Below are 16,412 nucleotides of genomic sequence, written 5' to 3' on the forward strand. Positions count from 1 at the left end.
TGTCAACAAGAGATAACAAAGTTTTGTATTTGATCTTGTTTGATGACTGAATACATCTTGGTCAAATGGTTGTTTTTTTACCCCCAAAGCTTTAGGAGACATGACTGTATCCTTACTTCATTTATATGCAGCCCTAGACAATTAAGGCTTTATCTGCCCAAGTCCTGTCCAGGTAATCACATTTTTTAGCTGACAGGGTTACTGTAGTTGAATGTAATTGAATGTATATTTTAATGAAACTGTACCTGGCCACTTTTGGTTTCCTTGGGGTGATCTACATGCTAATGAAAAACCTTCCGTGGGCTCTTCATTTAGTTGACTTTAAATAACAGGAAATACAGTAGTTTATATATATATATATATATATATATATATATATATATATATAGCAGCAGTAAGGGATGGTACGGCACTCCGTGCGTCTTAAATAATTCAATCTTAGAACAGCATCATGAAAGACAACGTTTCAGTGCTTTTATTGAACTCTAGCCAATTTGTCAGAAACACAATTCTTAGTAAATATATACCTCTCTCTTTCTCTCTCTCTCTCTCTCTACATATATATATATATATATATATATATACACATACAGTGGATGGTCCGGCTCTCCCGTCAGTAGTGATTATGCGCCGGGTGCCCGCACGAGGAAGTGACAGCAGCAGTAAGGGATGGTACGGCACTCCATGCGTCTTAAATAATTCAATCTTAGAACAGCATCATGAAAGACAACGTTTCAGTGCTTTTATTGTAGCACTTTCGTCAGGTCAGCATATAAACAATGAACAAAAACATACCTTTATAGCAGCCAAAGATCCCCCAGTGACTGGCGTCTTCCGGGAGGCGGGTCACCCGCCCGCTCTGGCTGGCGCTCTAACAGTGACGTGCGCCTAGGCTCCGTCATGAATGTGCTCCCCATCACCAAGGTAATGGAATACAAACTGTTGGAACATAATGGAGTGCTAAGCAGAAGTTACATCGTTAAATCTATTATACAAACTAGTATACCACAGGCTAACACCCATACAATATATACTAAACACTTTTTTAAACTTTTTGAACTGCATGCTATACATACATATATCAATTGGCCTATATAGGATAAAAGCCTATTCGGTTTTACTAGCAGATATTGATCCAATGATGACAATAATACAAATATTATATATCAGTATTAAATAATGATGGAACAACTAAAGCACTAGATTAGTAATAACACTAAAAAAAGCAACCGAGGCCAATGTGATCATTCAGGCCTCTCGGATGCACTGTATCCAATCTGTGAATCCATTGAGATTCCAGTTGCAGCAATCATCTGCCGCGATCCCCTCCTCTAGGCAGAGGTTGAACATGATCGATCATCCTATAACGTAATGATACCAAGGGGTGGCGAGCCTGACTAAAATGTCTGGCCACCGGTTGTTCACTATCCCCCTTCACAATCGCGGACTTGATTGCTGACCTGTGGGCTGCCATACGTTCCTTGAACATACGTTCGGTCTTACCGACGTATGACAACCCACAGGGGCATATCAGTTGATACACCACAAACTTTGATGAACACGTAAAACGATATTTCATATAGAATGTGCGGCCAGAATGTGGATGCTGGAAAGTATCCCCAGCAATCAAGAACTGGCATGTGGTACAAGTACACCTAAAACAGCCCTTCTTGAGACCCAGTCTTAATTCTGATCTAGGGGAACGAGATGTAATATCGGTACGAACCAAGATATCCCTAAGGTTCTTACCTCGTTTGTAGCATGACATTAATTTGGTATCTGCAAGTTTCAATTCTGGATCACTTTGGACAATATGCCAAAGATTTTTTGATATCTGATTGATTCCCCTACTAGCAGCATTATATTGACCCACCCAGGGGATCATAGGACCTGCTCTAGTTGTTGCTGACTGTTTTTTTAATAATAATTCTGCTTTATCTAAATTAAGGGCCCTCCTTTTTGCTTGTTCTACTGCACAGAAAGCCATATTGGAAGCTGACAGCACAGTAAATTGGTATGAGAAATTGAACGGACAGATTAAAATCTACAAGAGAGACTTGATTAAATTCAAGTCCCAAAAGAGAATTAAAGTAGATCAGGATTATGAAAACCATACTGTATATAGATGGTCTGATACTTCAAACAGACGTGATTTTAAACGCCCTTTCTTCCGACGACGCCCGCAGAGGCAACGGGATTTGGAATCTTCTAATGAATTTACTTCCACTGGGAGTGAATCAGAAAATAAGACCATTTCTACTAGTAACACACACCCTTTAGGTGTGGACACCAGGACCAAGGGCCCAGTAGGAGGCGCCAATGCGCGTTCACAAGGAGAGGACAGCAATGCCAAAGGCAGAGGAAGAGTGGGCAGACCACCCAAAAACAAGAGACAGTAGTTATCAATCTGTCCGACTATGAGTTATCCTCCACCGAAATTTCAGTTCTATCAAAAGGACTATCATTTGTCCCTACGGGCCATTGGGACTCTCTTCAGTGGCAGGTTGAGAAATCTAAACTGCATAGGTCCTTGAAGCTTAAGGAACATTTTGCTAAAAATCCTTTACCAGCTGTACCTGGAACACCGGAGATTCCGGTGAAAGAGCAAAAAATTATGCCAAAGTCCACATTCGATCCATTGTCATCCAACGCATCAGTACATACGTTTATGCGTTTGCTGGACAAACAAACAGATGAATTTTTGGAGAATATCCCTACGGTTCGCAATAACCTGACAAAATTGGAAACACAAGCACTACAACATCTAGCAGCACAGTCACAAATTATATTTAGACCTGCGGATAAGGGGGGAGCACTGGTGATTCAAAATCTTGAGCAATATAAACTGGAAATTGACCGCCAACTCGCAGATCAAGTAACCTACAAGAAGCTGACTCAATACCCAACAGCTAGCTACAAGAAAGAACTTATTACCATTCTTGATGATGCGGTAGAGGGCTTTATTTCCAGTAAGGTCCGTGAGGCATTAGTTCCAACCCATCCTGTTATGCCTGTACTCTACACTATACCGAAGATTCATAAATCTATGGTTAATCCCCCTGGACGCCCTATAAATTCAGCCAGACAATCCTTGTTCCAACCCACAGCACTTTTTCTGGACTCTTTTTTTCAACCATGTATTCAGACACATGATCGATTTCTATTGGACACAACTTCATTACTTCAGAAATTACAACAACTACCAAAGCTAGATGAGGATGTATTACTATGCAGCATTGATGTTCAAAGTTTATACACGATTATTCCACACCAAATGGGGTTAGCTTCGGTTGAACGGTATCTACAAGGACATGCTGAGTTCAAGGGTCCGAATATTCAGTTTTGCATACAGCTTCTTAATATGATTTTGACAAAAAATTTCTTTTTACATGATGGGGCTATTTACCTTCAATGCACGGGATGTGCTATGGGGTCCTCAGTGGCCCCGGCATACTCTAATATTTTTATGTTTGAAGTTGAACAAAAATTTTTTTTTGACAATCCTGACATAGCTGACAGAATTATATTCTATTGTCGCTATATCGATGATTTGCTCCTTTTTTGGAAAGGATCTCGACAGGATTTGATGAATATACTTGACCAACACAATAGGCAGACCCATCCGGTGAAATTGACATACACCATAGAGGATACTAGTATCAACTATCTTGATGTCAATATCACCTTGGAGGCAGGTTACATTCAAACATCCATATTTTCAAAACCGACAGATCGCAACAACCTTTTACATTATGCCAGTTTTCACCCAATACCTCTTAAACACGGATTGCCATATTCACAGTTTGTACGTGTCAGACGTATCACGTCTGACCCTGTTTTTGCAGAGACCCAAATGAATCAGATGATGTCAAAATTCATTGAGAGAGGGTATCATATTGATTCTTTAGAACAAGCAAAAAGGAGGGCCCTTAATTTAGATAGAGCAGAATTATTATTAAAAAAACAGTCAGCAACAACTAGAGCAGGTCCTATGATCCCCTGGGTGGGTCAATATAATGCTGCTAGTAGGGGAATCAATCAGATATCAAAAAATCTTTGGCATATTGTCCAAAGTGATCCAGAATTGAAACTTGCAGATACCAAATTAATGTCATGCTACAAACGAGGTAAGAACCTTAGGGATATCTTGGTTCGTACCGATATTACATCTCGTTCCCCTAGATCAGAATTAAGACTGGGTCTCAAGAAGGGCTGTTTTAGGTGTACTTGTACCACATGCCAGTTCTTGATTGCTGGGGATACTTTCCAGCATCCACATTCTGGCCGCACATTCTATATGAAATATCGTTTTACGTGTTCATCAAAGTTTGTGGTGTATCAACTGATATGCCCCTGTGGGTTGTCATACGTCGGTAAGACCGAACGTATGTTCAAGGAACGTATGGCAGCCCACAGGTCAGCAATCAAGTCCGCGATTGTGAAGGGGGATAGTGAACAACCGGTGGCCAGACATTTTAGTCAGGCTCGCCACCCCTTGGTATCATTACGTTATAGGATGATCGATCATGTTCAACCTCTGCCTAGAGGAGGGGATCGCGGCAGACGATTGCTGCAACTGGAATCTCAATGGATTCACAGATTGGATACAGTGCATCCGAGAGGCCTGAATGATCACATTGGCCTCGGTTGCTTTTTTTAGTGTTATTACTAATCTAGTGCTTTAGTTGTTCCATCATTATTTAATACTGATATATAATATTTGTATTATTGTCATCATTGGATCAATATCTGCTAGTAAAACCGAATAGGCTTTTATCCTATATAGGCCAATTGATATATGTATGTATAGCATGCAGTTCAAAAAGTTTAAAAAAGTGTTTAGTATATATTGTATGGGTGTTAGCCTGTGGTATACTAGTTTGTATAATAGATTTAACGATGTAACTTCTGCTTAGCACTCCATTATGTTCCAACAGTTTGTATTCCATTACCTTGGTGATGGGGAGCACATTCATGACGGAGCCTAGGCGCACGTCACTGTTAGAGCGCCAGCCGGAGCGGGCGGGTGACCCGCCTCCCGGAAGACGCCAGTCACTGGGGGATCTTTGGCTGCTATAAAGGTATGTTTTTGTTCATTGTTTATATGCTGACCTGACGAAAGTGCTACAATAAAAGCACTGAAACGTTGTCTGTCATGATGCTGTTCTAAGATTGAATTATTTAAGACGCATGGAGTGCCGTACCATCCCTTACTGCTGCTGTCACTTCCTCGTGCGGGCACCCGGCGCATAATCACTACTGACGGGAGAGCCGGACCATCCACTGTATGTGTATATATATATATATATATATATATATATATATGTAGAGAGAGAGAGAGAGAGAAAGAGAGAGGTATATATTTACTAAGAATTGTGTTTCTGACAAATTGGCTAGAGTTTTGACTCGATTTTGATCGCAACTTTTTGTGTTCATAATCGGTAATTTACTAAGCTCCTGCGTTTTGGGTTTTCATATTTTCCGATGTTGATGGTATTCATATATTTAAATGCATTTCTCAGCCAAATTAGTGTTGTTCGGCTGCACATGGGTGATTGTTCCTTCAGATGTATAATTTTACTATCGCGGCAGTGTTTATTTGTGTTCGCAGACGCGTTTCCATTTGTACTTTCATTTTTGTCACTCAGTCGTGATTGATTGAGTTTCAGATGTAGGAGTGTCTTAGCGCAACCATATAAATACGCCCCAAACCATTTGAACCTCGTGGGTTTAGTTAGTGGAGAGGTGAGAGGTTTTGTTCTGTGGAGTTTGTGAGTAGGTTGGTGGATTTGTGGTTTTTGGCGATTTCTGAGTGCTGTATTGTGATTGAAAGTAGTCTTATCATTCTTGTTGTGTAGTCATTTATTAGTTTGTCTGAGTTTTAGTCCTTGTCTTATTTAAAGAGAAAATGACAAACAAGGACTGCGCTTGTCGCTAACAGATACGTAAGCTGCTATAGGGGTATGGAGGGAATCCACCTTTCCCAATATTACGTTTAGACAAAGACAAAAAACCCCAAGCGCTCCGGTATCTGATAATAACACTTCTACTTGAATTGTTAAATCACACTAGTATCAAATGATTATAGTAGCAGGTAGTGACCATTAATAATCACACATCCATATGGAAGAAAGAGTATTGTTTTATTTATTTTAAAATATATCTACACAGAGTAACACACTTTGTCTGTTACCTATCTATAATAAAGTGAGTCCTAATACCGGTATACTACATATATAACAATACAACATATAACATATAATTTTTAAAAAGTCCAAAAAAGTCCAAGAGAATTTAAAATGATATCTGAAAAAGTCTAGCACCTTGAGGGATATAAGTGCTTTTATCCCTTCTCTGGTGTATCAAGTGTTAAGTCCAGAATAGTTAAATGATGTCCTTCTTAGGGAAATCCTATCAGGCTGGTGGTGTCCATATTTAAATCAAAGGGCATTTCTAATACACAGCCTGATTCGTTCTCCAAGGTTGGGGATCACCGCAACTTACTTGTAAATCCGTGGATGGCAAGGAGAGCAAAGCATCGGATGTCCGCCAGCAGACGTGTTGTGGTGCTCTAGCATCAACTAGTTTCGCCTGTCTAGCAGGCTTCATCAGGATTACTGAGTGCACCATCTATTCCTCCTCTTATACTCCCTCTAATTGCGGTTCCCATAGAAACGGGTAGACGTTGCCGCCCACTTCAATTGCGGTTCCCAGACAGTCGACAGCGATCGGTTACAGCTGTTTACCGAAGCTGCGGGTTCCTCTGGGTTCGGTTGCTACCTAGAGGGGTCTTGGTGCGTGGCCTCGTGGCCTGAGGAATGGCAGCGCGATGGTAAGAGCGGGCATCAGATGATGCTTTCTTTTATTTGGCAGCTTTTTGTCACGGGTAGGTCCAGAGCAGTGGTGTCCCGGTACTTGGCAGGGATTTCGTTTTTAATAAAATCAAGGGTGTCCCTGACCTGACGAAGAGCGGGCTTCAGGTTAAGGCGATGAAAGGGTGGGCGCACGTGGCACCAACGCCGCCTGATAGGCGTTGGTCCATCGATGCGGCCTTGCTACCGGCTGTCATCAAGGCGGTTGGCGGGATCACGTCGTCAATTTTTTGAATCGCTTTTGTTCCGGTTGGCGTTCTCCATGGCTTACCACGGAGCCTTTCGGGTTTTGGAGCTGGTAGCGCCATCTAAGCGGGCAGACTCGCGCATGCTTCTGGTTGACGTGGTGGTGGGTGAGAGGTCCTTGCTGTGCAGATTGCGTCGCTCTAAGATGGACCAGGTAGGTAGAGGACGATGGGTCACCTTGGTTCCGTCGCTGGAGGAGAGCATTTGCCCGGTGAGGTTGGCATCGAAATATGCAGCGGTTCGGCCCGGTGGGCAGGGGTCGTGGTTGCTGCATTATGACGGTTTACCTTTGACGAAATATCAGTTTCGTTGGATGCTGAGTCGCTGTCTGGCGAGCTTGGGCCTTTCACCCGCTGCTTTCGGTACGCATTCTTTCCGTATCGGGGCGGCGACGTCGGCTGCGTCGGCGGGGTTTTCCATTGCGGAAATACAGGCAATGGGGCGATGGAAGTCATCAAGTTACAGACGATATATTCGCCCAGTTCCATGAGTTATTTGTTTGACTAACAGTTCAGTTTTATTAGTCGTTGTATAAGTTCATGTTGTATAGTTAAGTACGTCCTTGTGTAGTGTGTCTGTTTGTCTCCCCTGTTCATCCTACTCACGGATTAGCTACTTGCCGCTGCTGGCAGCGGGGGTCTGGAGTTCTTTTGCGATTTCTTGCCTGACTTGACGGACTGAATTCTAATCTTCAATTCGGCTGATCAGTTCAAATCAAAGTCCCTCAGCAGGTTTTTACGCTTTCACCTCCAGCTGAGTTCTTACATGTTTTTTCCCATTTTATACCCCCCCCCCCCCGTTACAAGATCCAGGAGTTACAAGATCCAGATGCAGCAATTTCTGATGTTCACTATGAACTTGGCCTTTAATGCATAGTTCTCCATGTTGACATAATCAGAAGCGATATGAGTGCCAGCAATAGTTTCAGTGGAAACAAAACCTCCTTTTTTAATGAAAGTTCATGTTGTTCAAAGACTTTATACCCAAAGTTTACAACAGACTGTATATCTAACTGAGCTGACACTTTGAATGCTCTAATATTTATAAGGTTAATGAGGCATAACACTATATTATTATTGCAGTACAAGCATTGTGGATCTGACTGCTCACGTACACCAGTCCTCTTGTGCTGCATGGTGTATTGAGGCTAGATGAATGACGACTTGCTGGGAGGACTTCTTGATTCAGCCTTTACAGATAAAAATTCTTAATATCTCTGGGACAACTCCACCACTTTTGTATTCCATTCAATAGAAAGTATTTCTGTGTGTGCAATAAATCTCCAGTTGGTCCTAGAATTTGGTATATTATACAATATTATACAACTACACACCACATTATCTTATTCATATTACTGCTGTATGAACTACAACTCCCATTTTAATTATGATCTTTCTATTTTCCTGTAGATCCTATGTAGGGAAAGAAAAGGTGAAAGAGAGGAGAGAGAAAAATGCCCAGCTTCAGCATCCATACATGATGTATTACCGATTGGAAGTTCCTTGGACATCATCATTGGTCACACTATTGAAACTTGCACTAGCCCTTTGTCTTGTGCATTTTCTCAATCCATGAATAGCCTCCTATGTCCACGTTGAGCATCAGTGTATGCAACCACCTTCACTGACATTCACATAACACGCCCATAAAATGGACCATCTCTGTGCGTATGAATAAGAGTAAGAGAAAAGATTGGGAAGATAAATTTAGAGAAAAGGGGTGCCATGTGAGGTAGAGGGGGGAAGAGAAGAAATTTGAAAACAAGCAAGGTAAGGTCAGACAGAGAGGAATAGAAGCAAGTGAAGCATATCATCCCATCCCACATGTGACAAATGGAGATGGCAGAAGCAGAAAGCAAATGTGATGAGGTACCTTTGTAAGAAAACCAAGGGGCCCATACCTGAGTAAACATGTGGCCCCTGTCATGGATATAATAAGTGATATTTTCCATCAATGTTATAAGCCTACTGGCTACAGTCCATAGCATCCCTCCCTGGCAGACCGCACATGCACAGTAGTGCGGTGGACCCTGAGACCAAAATTAAAGTGATCTCTAATGTGATCACTTCACTTTTACACATCACAGTGATCTGCCCATGTCAGCACCTCCCTGTTCCTTCATGTGATTCCTGATACATGCCGACAATACATAATTTCTTACTGCCACAATAAGAAGTTATTATTTTTGGGTCTAAAACTGTATAATTAATACATGGACCCAATATCTCTTACACGTCTGGATATCCACCGTTGACAGAGTTAGAAAAAACAATAGTAAATTAGATTACAAGAAAATTCACAGGTACACAGTGTACTGATACGTTGGATTTATCTGACAAATTTTATGATTGTGTTAGTAAAAATAGGACTGCAAGTGACAGAGATGATGTCATGGTATGGGGAGTAGAATGGAAGCTATGTAGTGAAGCAGGGTCCCCAAACAGCACAAATTAGTGTTATGAGGTTATTGACCACTCAATGCAAGAAAATTGTGATTTTACAACATTATATGAAAAAGCTCATGTATCCAACTAATTAAATATTTCAGGTTTTAGAAGATTATTGTCGTATCTCTTCATATTCATAAATATTGAAACCCAAAGGGACTTTCTACATAATTGATTTTAACATTGTTATTTGCAATGCTAAATGTATTAAATGGAAAATGGGACAATCAGCTACTCATAGGGTGTTTTCCTGTCAATTAAAAATTCATGGCTCAGATGCTTGAATCAGAAATATGTCAGTTGACATTTCCAAAGAAAAAGTCAAATGCTGAGAAAAGAAATACCATTAATGTACAGAATAATGACTTGTGAAGCTCTGGAAAATTGCCCTCCTGTCCTTAGGCCTTTGTATATCAGATCAATCAGAACATTTAAATTGTTAAGAGATGCTTTCTGTTTTCTGAGAAATCAATCATAATATACGGTATGATACATTTCCTCTAGATAACCAACTAAAATAAATGTTATTAGCTGTAAGCTGTTATTCAAAATGACACATTATCGTAAATGTTTTTGACTGTGTGCGTAGGAGAGTACACTTACGTAGATAGAGAGAACCATGGGGGTCATTCTGACCCATTCGCATGCAGTGGTTTATCGCTGCGGTGCAAACAGGTGCGGAATGCACATGCGCAGCGGCCGCTGTGCGTGTGCACAACATTGGCTGGCGACAGAGGTCGCCGGGTTACGTCGTATCTAAAGAAGAAAGCGGTCACAGGATGGACCGCAAAGAAGATTGACAGGACGGAGGCATGCCAGGGCAGATCCAGACCGTTTGGAGCCATTTTCGGGGAGTGGTGAGTATAACGCAGGCGTGTCCAGCAGAACGGAGGACGGAGGAGTGACATCAAAGCCGGGCCCATCATCGCTGGATCCATCTCACAGGGTAAGTATGTCCAGGCCTAGTCTAGTTTTGCGTGAAAATTTTTTAGTTTAGCAAGGCTGCACAAGCGATCGCAGCCCTGCTAAGCTAAAACACACTCCCCCATAGGCGTGGACTAGTTGATCGCTGCAGCAGCAAATAGTTGCTGGCTGCGATCAACTCGGAATGACCACCCATGTAACAAGAACTCACTAGACATGAAGAATGATAAAGGCTTCTTGTTCGTACTTGTAAGTTTTATCTTCATATAAACTTATGGGTAGACATGACATGATTTGGAAAACCTTTGTATTAAAAATTATGTTTGAATTTATTGTCACAAAAAATAATATTGGCTACTACCTTTTTTAATCTTGATACATTGTTGACTTGATATCTGACAGTATAACATTATCTTCTTTACTACTAAAGAGGAGCCAGATAATCTACAGCATATAAGATTTTATAAGGAGACACTTCATTTTACTGTAAATTTAGGTGCATATCCCACTAAAGCCAAGTGTCAGAAAGATTGCATTACAATTGGGAGACACAGTACAGTAATGAGATGCTACTACACTGCCTCAGAGATATATTACAGGTTGAGTATCCCATATCCAAAATGCTTGGGACCAGAAGTATTTTGGATATCGGATTTTTCCCGTATTTTGAAATAATTGCATACCATAATGAGATATCATGGCGATGGGACCCAAGTCTAAGCACAGAATGTATTTATGTTTCATATACACCTTATACACACAGCCTGAAGGTAATATTAGCCAATATTTTTAATAAGTTTGTGCATTAAACAAAGTTTGTGTACATTCACACAATTAATTTGTTTCATATAAATCTTATACACACAGCCTGAAGATCATTTAATACAATATTTTAATAACTGTGTTTATTAAACAAAGTTTGTGTACACTGAGCCATCAGAAAATAAAGGTTTCACTATCTCTGTCTCACTCAAAAAATTCTGTATTTCGGAATATTCCGTATTTTGGAATACATGGATATGGGATACTCAACCTGTTGTGTAGATATGTGAATTGAGAGAGGATATCTGGCTACTCAGTCCACTCTTGGACCTTAAAGATCTTAATTTACAGTAGCTTAACCCTGACAGTTAGTGCCTTGGTCAGTAGCTAACATTATTACTACCTTTGCCTTTCTGTATTTTGCTATTGAAGATTCCAAAGATTGGGTGTTGCTCCTAAATGAATGTAAATAAGGATGGGTCTCTGAGGTTGCTTAATTTTCCAAAGAAATGTCAAGTCCCTTGTCACTATGGACTTACATAAATGTTTCTTAGTCCATAAAACATTGTAAAGTCTAAAATGTAACCAAAGTAATGTTATTTAGGCCTCAAAATAAATTCCCATCTGCACTTGCTGATTATAGAGCTTAATGGCCTGATTAAGAGACGGGTGCTGCTGTGTCAACTTTTGCATCTGTTGGCAGAGTTGCGGCAACGATAATATGCAAAAACTAGTTTGAGCCTACCTCTGGCATACATGTGGTACTGTAGTTTGAATACGCAAGCACTTAGATGCCCACTTTCAGCATTTTATCCTGAATGGCTGTCAGAGAGTTTATATCCAGGAAGAAAGGCAAACCCTTGGATGGTAACTTTAGTTCACAAAAAATGTTGTCTGGTTGGTGGATTGGTTTAGAACATTGCATACTACCACTATTGGTAGTAACAGATCAGTTACCTTTATTTGAATCATATGACAAAAAGCCTTCCAAAATCATGGCGTAAACTGAAGACTTCTAACAATGAGAACACCAACCGACAAAGGTTGAGGCTCAGACTCAGAAGCTGAAAACAGGCCTTTGGAGAAGCAATATGACTCTGTTAGGTAAATGTGTCCACAATTACTAGTGTGGTATCACAATCAGAATAGGGAGTAAGACATTAATAGAAAATCCAAAGAAATGAAAATCAAAGGTTCTAATGGCCTTGGATTTAGCAGTTTTAAGAACCTGGACAATCACGAATAATCATATTTCATGCACAAGTGATACAGGATGCCACATATTGTTGAGCTGTGAATTGGATAGTTGGCCATCAATAATGTTTACTGACTAATTCCAGAGAATTCACAATCTCCTAGGTAACATGATTGTGTTAACATTATGAATGTCAACATGGTAACTGTTGACAATATGACCAGATAGCAATCCCATGGCACCTCTCTAAAATCTTAGGGCATAGGCTGCCTTTCTTGGTTACTGTCACAAAAAGTGTGTGGAAAGCAGATTTCAAAGCTTTTAATGTGAAATTCTATCATTTCTCCTGCAGGGTACACAGGTTATCTACAGGATAAGCATTGGGATATGAGGTAGTGACAACGGATTGACACCAACGATCAAAGCTTTCAGCCTCCCAGAATGCACCAGGCCAGTCCCCTATATCCTTGCCTCCTGGTTCAGGCAATTCTGTTTTCTGTTTGGTGCGGCAGGAGTCTGACCATGGTCAATGGGCTGCTGGTTTTTATCAGACATAAGCTTTTTATTATTTTATTTTTATAGTCTTACTATTTTTTTTGAGTGATCTTTCTAAAAGGCGTCTTATACGTAACTTATAAAGAGTCGCTCCAACAACTCCCCGCTGGGTCACAACTACGCTTACCCACGTGTACAGTGTTGTTTCGGCAGGCGTCTGTGTAGGATGTACTAGCGATATATATAGCAAGAGAGATGAAAGGAAACTACCCTGACAAAGCTTTTTGCGAAATTTACGTAGGACCTGAGCGTCCTACGTGCCTGTCTCTTATGTCCTACTAAATGTATAAATCATATAATCTGTACTCAATATTTTAATAGGGATCACAAAATTATATAAATTTACTGATCAGCAGAGCGGTATGACGAGACTCCAGTGAATAGGGGCAACCATCATTACCATAATAGCGATCTTGGACCCTATAGTCCTATGTTGATGCTAGATTGCTTGTATACATCTAGATCATAGGTTCTCAAACTCGGTCCTCAGGACCCCACACAGTGCATGTTTTGCAGGTAACCCAGCAGGTGCACAGGTGTATTAATTACTCACTGACACATTTTTAAAAGTCCACAGGTGGAGCTAACTATTTCACTTGCAATTCTGTGAGGAGACCTGCAAAACATGCACTGTATGGGGTCCTGAGGACCGAGTTTGAGAACCTGTGATCTAGATAATACTATATGTGATAACACTGTAAAATAGCAACTAAGGGATCTCTCCGATTATGATTACAGGAGCCCGGGAAATATACTTACATATGGTTGTCTAGTTATACAGCTACCCGATACAATGGGAATCTCGTGGATACACAGTGTCCGTGTAGAGGCACTGCACATTGCAATAACAGATATTGGATCTAGGTTATATGAAGTACGTGCAATATAATTAGAACTTACACGGGATCCCACATTAATAATTATACTGTATATCTATGTTTGGCTGGGTAATTATCTAACACAGCAGGGGTTTTCTGACCACATAGTGCCCATACGCATCTAGCATGGGAAATACACGTGTAAATCGTTGTCTTGTTATATAGCTACCCGATACAACGGGAGCCCCGTGTAGAGGCACTGTACATCCGAATAACAGATATTAGAACCAAGTCATACAAATGCGTGCCACATAATTAGAATACACACGGGATCCTACACTCACTATATATTTGAGTGTGGCTGTGTGACTATTTAACACAGTGGAGGCTCCCTGACTATACAGTGCTATTATATATCTAGCCTGAGTAATATACGTATATATTGTTGTCCAGTGATAAAAGCTATCTGATGTAACTAGAGCCCCATGAGTATATAGTGTCTGGAACTGGGTCAAATAAGTGCGCGCTATTTAACTAGAATATACACAGGATTCTGCATTTACCATCATATATCTGAGTGTGGCTGTGTAACCATGTGCACTGCAGGAGGGGCAGATATAACATGTGCAGAGAGAGTTAGATTTGGGTGGGGTGTGTTCAAACTGGAATCCAGATTGCAGTGTAAGAATAAAGCAGCCAGTATTTACCCTGCACAGAAACAAAATAACCCACCAAAATCTAACTCTCTCTGCAAATGTTATATCTGCCCCCCCCCCCCCCCCCCCCCGCAGTGCTCATGGTTTTGCCCAATTGCTAACAAACTTGCTGCTGCGATCAACTCAGAATTACCCCCCATGTGCACTGCAGGGGGGGGGGGGAGCAGATATAACACGTGAGAGAGAGTTAGATTTGGGTGGGGTGTGTTCAAACTGAAATCTAAATTGCAGTGTAAAAATAAAGCAGCCAGTATTTACCCTGCACAGAAACAAAATAACCCAACCAAATCTAACTCTCTCTGCAAATGTTATATCTGACACACCTGCAGTGCGCATGGTTTTGCCCAACTGCTAACAAATTTGCTGCTGCGATCAACTCTGAATTACCCCCATGAATACGTCCATTTTATGATCTGTGAGAAAGGTACATAGCTTTATAATAAATAGTAAAGGGGCATTGAGCTATAAATTTGCAGTATTGTCAACACTCACCCCTGATCTTCTTCAGCATAGCCAGATAGGGCTCAGGTTAAAGGACAATTTGAACAGCAGGCCCCACAGGGGCTGGTTACTGTTTATCCAAGTTACCTTGTAAATTAATGTGCACTATAGTTTGATTTAATGAAGATTTGAGGATTTTAACTCATACAGAATATATTTTAGGGCTGGTTTGTTTTGTTCATGTATATGACAATTCTGTAGTGGTTACTCTTTTGTAAAGAAAATGTACTAAGGGGTTAAGATCCAGAGAAGATAGTCACCTAAGAGCCATAGAGGAATGAATCTGTAGCAAGTACTGCTGCTTCATTACCAGCAAATTGTAAGTTCCCTCCTTAATGATTCATTCCTAGCATTTTCTAGCACTTAGGCCCCCAAAATATTCGGGTTTGCTCTGAGTATTTGCATCCCTATCCACCTATCTCTCATAACGCTCCCCTCTAGATTCCATTCTCTGATCCACTTCATGCAATATAACTTCCCCTATGTTTGAGTCAGTGATTCTAGCCTCATCCTCCCTGGATTCTTAGGTCTGCTACATCTGCTGCTCCCCACAGCCTGCTTTCCACTGCAACCTGGACCTCTGAAATTACAGTGACTCATCTGATTTAAGAAAAATCTATATCCCCAGGTACAGGGTGCAAATGTGTGAGTAATGATGGCTACCTACTGATGGATAGTGGGGGATGTAACCAGATAGCTATATTCAATAGCTGATTTCCACATAGACAATGAGGCTGTATCTGTGGCTGATTTGCATGCACCCCTGCATCAGTCCCTTCAGTATTTTTAACTCTGGAAATTCTTGCAGGTGTTATAGTGCTATCATCAAGATTAGTGCTGCTAATCTTATTAGGGTGAAACCCTATCACAGAGCAATGCATTTGCACTGTCTGCATTGGGTGTATTTAACTTAATTATTAAATATCTAGAAATGTCAGAAAGCAGGCAAAGGGAACATACACACAATGGGCTATGAGCCTGATTCTCAGTCACAAGCAAAAATGCACACAGCAGCCTCTATCGGTGATTGCCCACCTATGACTTTATGCAAATGCCCTATAAACTTTTCCATTGTATACATCCATTTGGACAAATGTGCAAGAACAGAGATGCCTACTTTTAGCACCTGTGCACGCTATTACCGCTCAGAAAAAAAACATATTTTCCGCATTTCTAATACTGTCTAATCTGATCACAACAGTACCTTTGTGTGTGCACTCTGTCTGACGCATGCACTATGGGGGTTTCCAGTAATTTTTGCACATGCACAGTTGCAAAAAAACACTCAACTATATGAACATTGGCATTGTGTATTGATTCAGTGCAAACTCAGAATCAGGCCCTATGTGTCTTTGTACAGGGCCATCCCGGTCAGC

General features: G+C 40.9%; 1 protein-coding gene across 1 annotated transcript in view; it reads right to left on the reverse strand.

The window, feature by feature from the left end:
- GRIN2A (glutamate ionotropic receptor NMDA type subunit 2A) overlaps positions 1 to 16,412 on the reverse strand; it is a 995,689-nt gene that overhangs the window by 57,310 nt on the left and 921,967 nt on the right. The gene's annotated exons all lie outside the window — the stretch shown is intronic.

Source organism: Pseudophryne corroboree, chromosome 7, assembly GCF_028390025.1.
Source record: "Pseudophryne corroboree isolate aPseCor3 chromosome 7, aPseCor3.hap2, whole genome shotgun sequence".
NCBI lineage: Eukaryota > Metazoa > Chordata > Amphibia > Anura > Myobatrachidae > Pseudophryne > Pseudophryne corroboree.